We start from the raw sequence: 6,109 nt of genomic DNA, 5'->3' as shown, positions 1-6,109 counted from the left end.
CCTAAAAGAGAGCGAAATTAACATAAAGAATCCCCAACTACCCAATTCAGCGATTTAGCATTTTGTCGGCCTAGGGAAGGTGTGACTGTAATCCCACAATCAGTCAACAGGCTGAATTTAGAAAGAGGCCCAGCTTGGTAACAGGTCCCGGGCTGGGTTCTGAGGCACACACCAGGCCTCTGTCCTGCCTGGCTCTGTGTCAGGGGACAGACGCCTTACTAATAACTAGGATTTGGGGGTTCCGAGAATTGGGGTCCAGGATCTGCTCCAACATGATCCTGGCCTGTACCATTTCAGATCCCTCAGTCCTGGCTGCCGTTTGCCAGCTGGGCCTCAGATTCCTGAACTGTGAAATGAGAGCAATCATTCCCACCTTGCAGGCTTGCTGTGAAGAGAAAGGAAATGCATGTAGCACAGAGGTGCCATTTACTAGCTGTGTGACCTTGAACAGGTTAGTTAGCCTCTCTAGCCTTGTTTTAACTCTTGCAATATTAATAGCACAGACTTCAAAGGATTGTTGTGTGATTCAAGGTCATATAAATTTTACAAGGTTGCATGATAGCAACTACTCTGGTAATGTAAGCTATTAGTAATGTTAAATGCATAATGAAGTTTCTGGAGCATAGTAAACGCTCAACAAATGGTGACTGTTGTTGTTCATTTCCATCCTCAACGTAAAGGCAGCTCTGACTACAATGCCCCAGGCTGCTTTCAGCTGAGGTTTCCTCAGGATCTCCATCTCACCGGTGCCTTCAGGGAGTCTGCAGTGCGGCCTTCTGGCTGAAGCTCATTCTACCAGTTCATCTGTTCTCTCACGCTGAGTTCCAGACCCCCTCAGGTCTCCTGCTGTTTGCTGCCGGCCTGATCCCAGCATTCTTTGTTCTGGCTTTATGCTCCATTCTCAGGGCCCATTTCACAGGGGTACAGTTTCAGACCAAAGTTAAGTTCAAGCTCTATTGCCCGCACTAACTGTGTAATCTTGGACAAAGGATTTAACATTAATTTTCTCATCTTTGAAATGGGGTCAATAATGCCCATCTTGCTGGGTTGTATAAAGATTCAATATCCCTGGCTGGTTTGCTAAGTGGCTAGAGTGTCAGCCCTCTGATCAAAGGGTCACAGGTTCAATTCCTGGTCAAGGGCACATACCTAGGTTGCAGGTTTGAACCCCAACCCCTGTTGGGGCCCCTGTGGGAGACTACTAATCAATGTGAATCTCTCTCTCTCTCTCTCTCTCTCTCTCTCTCTCTCTCTCTCTCCCCCTTCCTCCCTTCAACTCTCTCTAAAAATCAATGGAAAAAATATCCTTGGGTGAGGATTAACAACAAAAACAAAGATTAAATACAACCATGTATTTGTAAACATTCACTATGGTAACTGTCACACAATAGGTGCTTAATAAATGTTTATTTACTTCTTTGTTCACCTCTCCCTATGGAGTAAATCCCATAATCATTCTAACTGGTATGTGATCAGTAAAAGGGGAAATAACCTCTCCTACTTGTGGCTGAGACTGCCAGTCTTCACACAACATCCCTTTCTCCTTTAGTATTTTGACTTTATTGAGTGTGGGAGGTACTGTCATACCCAACTACTGACTCTATCTTCCCGCCTCCCTTGCAGCTAGGTGGCGCCATGTATCTGTTTTGGCCAATTTATGAAAGGAAGTGTTGGTGGTTGTAGCCTCCCTCCAAAAAGATATGTTAAAATTCTAACCCAAACACCACAGCATGTGACCATATTTGAAAACAGGGTCTTTACACAATCAATTTAAAATGAGGTCATTTGGGTGGGTCCAAACTCAGAGTGACTGGAGTACTTACTAAGCGGGGAAATTTGAGCACAGAGACAGACATGTACAGAGGGAAGATGATGTGAAGACACATGGGAGGAGATAGTCATAGTGATAAGCCTATAAGCCTAGGAATGTCAAGGATCTCCAAGGATTGCCAACAAACACCAGAAGCTAGAATGGCAAGGGCTGTCCCCTAGAACCACCAGAGAGAGCATGGCACTGCCAACACTTTGAGTTTGGACTTCTAGCTTCCAGAACTGTGAAACAATAAGTATCTATTTTAAGCCACCCGGATTTTGGTACTTTTTTACGGGAGCTCTAGGAAATTAACACAGGTGGAATCTGAAGATGATTCCACTTGTGTTAATGTAAAGGAGGACTTCCTAATGTTTGGAATGTGCAGGGTTGGTGTTTATAATATATATATATTTTAAAGATAATGTATTCTTTTTTTTAAAACATATTTTATTGATTTTTTACAGAGAGGGAGAGAGATAGAGAGCTAGAAACGTCGATGAGAGAGAAACATCGACCAGCTGCCTCTTGCACATCCCCTACCGGGGATGTGCCCGCAACCAATGTACATGCCCTTGACCGGAATCGAACCTGGGACCTTCCAGTCCACAGACCGACGCTCTACCACTGAGCCAAACCGGTTTCGGCTGGTGTTTATAATATTTAACAATCTGTGTATGGAGGTGGGCTCTGATCAATCAAAAAGGACATGGACCATGAATAATTTGTGTGGTCGCACACATTCATATATTGGTTAGATATTAGCCCTGGGAATGTGGCTGGAGCTCCAACAGCCATTTTGTACCACGAGGCTAAAAGCTAGGAGCTAGGGATGGCAGACTTGGACTGCGAACCTCCAATATTATCGACTACGTGCTTGGTAGAATAAACCTAAGTTTGTTTATGCCTCTGTTATTTGGGGATTTTCTATTTTCCTTAGCCCAACCCAAATTTAACTCACATCCAATCCCATGAAGTACTGGGATTCCTGAATAAAATGATCAACAGGAAAGTTCTTTTTTTTTTTTGCAAATTCTCCAGCTTTAGGCAGACATAAGACATCTTTCTTATTGCAGTCTTTGTGATGATGATGATTGGTTTAGGAAAATAGGTTGAAATTGACTGACATGATCCTGGCCAGAGATCAGAGGTTTTTTTTCCTCCTGCTGCAGCAACATATTCTTTGATCCCAGAAAGAAAGGGAGAGATAGGAATATCAATGATGAAAGAAAATCATTGATTGGCGACTTCCTGCAACCCCCAACTGGATATCGAGCCCGCAACCTGGGCATGTGCCCTTGACCAGAAGTGAACCCGGGACCTTTCAGTCCACAGGATGATGTTCTATCCATTGAGCCAAACCGGTCCCGGCAGCAACATATTCTTTTTTTTTTTTTTTTTTTTTTTTAATATATTTTATTGATTTTTCACAGAGAGGAAGAGAAAGGGATAGAGAGTTAGAAACATCGATGAGAGAGAATCATTGATCAGCTGCCTCTTGCACACCCCCTACTGGGGATGTGCCCGCAACCAAGGTACATGCCCTTGACTGGAATCAAGCCGGGACCTTTCAGTCCACAGGCCGATGCTCTATCCACTGAGCCAAACCGGTCCCCGCAGCAACACATTCTTGAGGGCTCTGCCCAGCATCCATGGATAACAGTGGCATGAGAGACTGGCAGGAGAGGGGCTGCCAACTTTTGGGCTGGATGCCAGCAGGATGTCTGGGTGATTTTTGTAGAGCTGCAGCCAGAATGCCCAGCCACTGGTTGGCAGTTAATCATAAAGGGTAAGAGTCAGCACAGAGAGGTTTGAATCCAGGCTCCACCCTTACTTGCTATGTGACCCTTGGCAAATTACTGAACTTCTCCGAGTCTCAGAGTTTTCATTTGCAAAATGGGAGCAATTATAGCCCCTGTGACATAGGGTTGCCATGGAGATTTAGTGATATAAATACCCAGCAGTAGGAAAAAAGATACATCCGGTTTATTTGTATCCAGCCCACTAGCCCTTGACAGATAATATATGAACAGACTGGATTCTGATTGCTCCTTCTTACCTTTATTGACTGATCCATTCACCAAGCATACCGAATGTGCCTCCTCTGTACCAGAGGACAAAAAGAGCTAGTGAGATAGATTTAGACCATGGTAGCCAAATACAGCCAGCTCCAAAGTGGTTTAAAAAAAAAAAAAATAGAGCCACCCTAGCTGGTTCGGCTCAGTGGATAAAGCTTCAGCCTGCTGACTGAAAGGTCTCAGTTTCTTCTTTTTATTTTATTTTTAAAAAAATATATTTTATTGATTTTGTACAGAGAGGAAGGGAGAGAGATAGTTAGAAACATCAATGAGAGAGAGTCATCGATCAGCTGCCTACTGGGGATATGAATCCTTGGCCCCGCGGCCTGCGCCCCGCCCGCCCAGCAGCCACCGACCCCACGGGGCGCTTCGAATCCTACTGGGGATATGCCTGCAACCAAGGTACATGCCCTTGATCGGAATCGAACCCGGGTCCCTTCAGTCCCCAAGCTGACGCTCTATCCATTGAGCCAAACCGGTCTCGGCAGTTTCTTCTTTTTAAAAAAAAATATATTTTATTGATTTTTTTACAGAGAGGAAGAGAGAGGGATAGAGAGTTGCAAACATCAATGAGAGAGAATCATTGATCAGCTGCCCCTTGCACACCCCCTACTGGGGATGTGCCCACAACTAAGGTACATGCCCTTGACCAGAATCGAACCTGGGACCTCCCAGTCCACAGGCCAACACTCTATCCACTGAGCCAAACCGATTTCGGCTCAGGTTCAGTTCTGGTCAAGGGCACATGCCTGGGTTGTGGGCTCAATCCCCAGTAGGGGCGGGGTGCAGGAGTCAGCTGATCAATGATTCTCTCTGATCATTGATGCTTCTATCTCTCTCTCTTCTTTTCCCTTCCTCTCTAAAATCAATGAAAAGATATATTGTTAGCTTCTATCTCTCTCTCTTCTTTTCCCTTCCTCTCTAAAATCAATGAAAAGATATATTTTTAAAAAATAGAGCCAAGGTTTGTTTGAGTGCCCCTCCCTTCCTCTGTCATCTTTTCTCGAGGGCTCCCTTCGGAGTTTCACTCATGGCTGTCCTGGTCCACCTCCTCACAGTCAGTAGATGCTTGTTCTCAGGAGGCCCTCAGTCTCTAATGCGTATGAAAGTACAAATGACTACGAATCTCTCCAAGAATGGGCTTGCAGCTGACCCTCCTGTAAAGCTGACTGCCTCCTGAAAGGCTGTTCTTATGTATAGAAAGCAAAAAGGTCCCACGTAGAAGGGCACAGAGGAATCATTCAGTCCGAACTCAAGCCAGGCAGAAGTGACTCTGTCTAAGCAGAGTGACCCCACCAAGTACACCTGGCAGTCATGTGGCCAGGCTGTGTGGGAAGCAGAAATAGCTCTCCCAGACTCCATGGTCATTGCTCTACACCATCTGAGCATGTTCTTCTTCTTTAAAAAAAAAATTATATATATATATATATATATATATATATATATATATATTATTGAGTTTTTACAGAGAGGAAGAGAGAGGGATAGAAAGCTAGAAACATCAATGAGAGAGAAACATCGATCAGCTGCCTCTTGCATAACCCCTACTGGGGATGTGCCCACAATCAAGGTACATGCCCTTGACTGGAATCGAACCTGGGACCTTTCAGTCCACAGGCCATCGCTCAATCCACTGAGCTAAACCGGTTTTGGCCATCTGTGTGTGTTCTGATGAGGTTTTTCAGGGCGCCCTTGGCAGGTACTGAGGCAGGACTAGAAGTGCCTCTGCCTTTCAAGAAGCCTGCAGCCTGATAGGGTACATATGTCAGACCCAACGCTCTTTGGCCACACCAATGTGAAATGCTGTCTTCACTGTGTACTGCATTCTCCAGTATGCACAAGACCATTCTAGACTCTCTAGACTCTGTTCTGTGCTCCTGCTGTCTCTTCCTGCACCACCGCTATGCTATTTCAAAGACCACCGCTTTAAAAATATGTTTTTATCCGGTACAGGGAGGCCTCTGTCTGCTTTTTCAAGAATGTCTTAGTTGTTCTCATATCATTACTGTCCCAGATGGACTTTTCAATTAGCTTTTGAGTAACAGATATTGAACCCTCTTCAGCACTTTTATTGATGCCAGGCCTCGGGCACTCTGAGGAGCCAGGCCCTGAGTTCCTGCCCTTGAGATCTCACAAACTCCGTAAGAAGTGTAACCAAACAAGAAGTGTAAAACGACGTGAGGAATCTCACCCTGTGGGAACCAGAGCCAAAGGACGGAGG

The sequence above is a fragment of the Pipistrellus hanaki genome (genome assembly GCF_964339955.1).
Source record: "Pipistrellus hanaki genome assembly, chromosome: 2".
Lineage (NCBI taxonomy): Eukaryota > Metazoa > Chordata > Mammalia > Chiroptera > Vespertilionidae > Pipistrellus > Pipistrellus hanaki.
The sequence above is the reverse complement of the archived record's forward strand: the minus strand, read 5'-3'. Positions refer to the sequence as shown.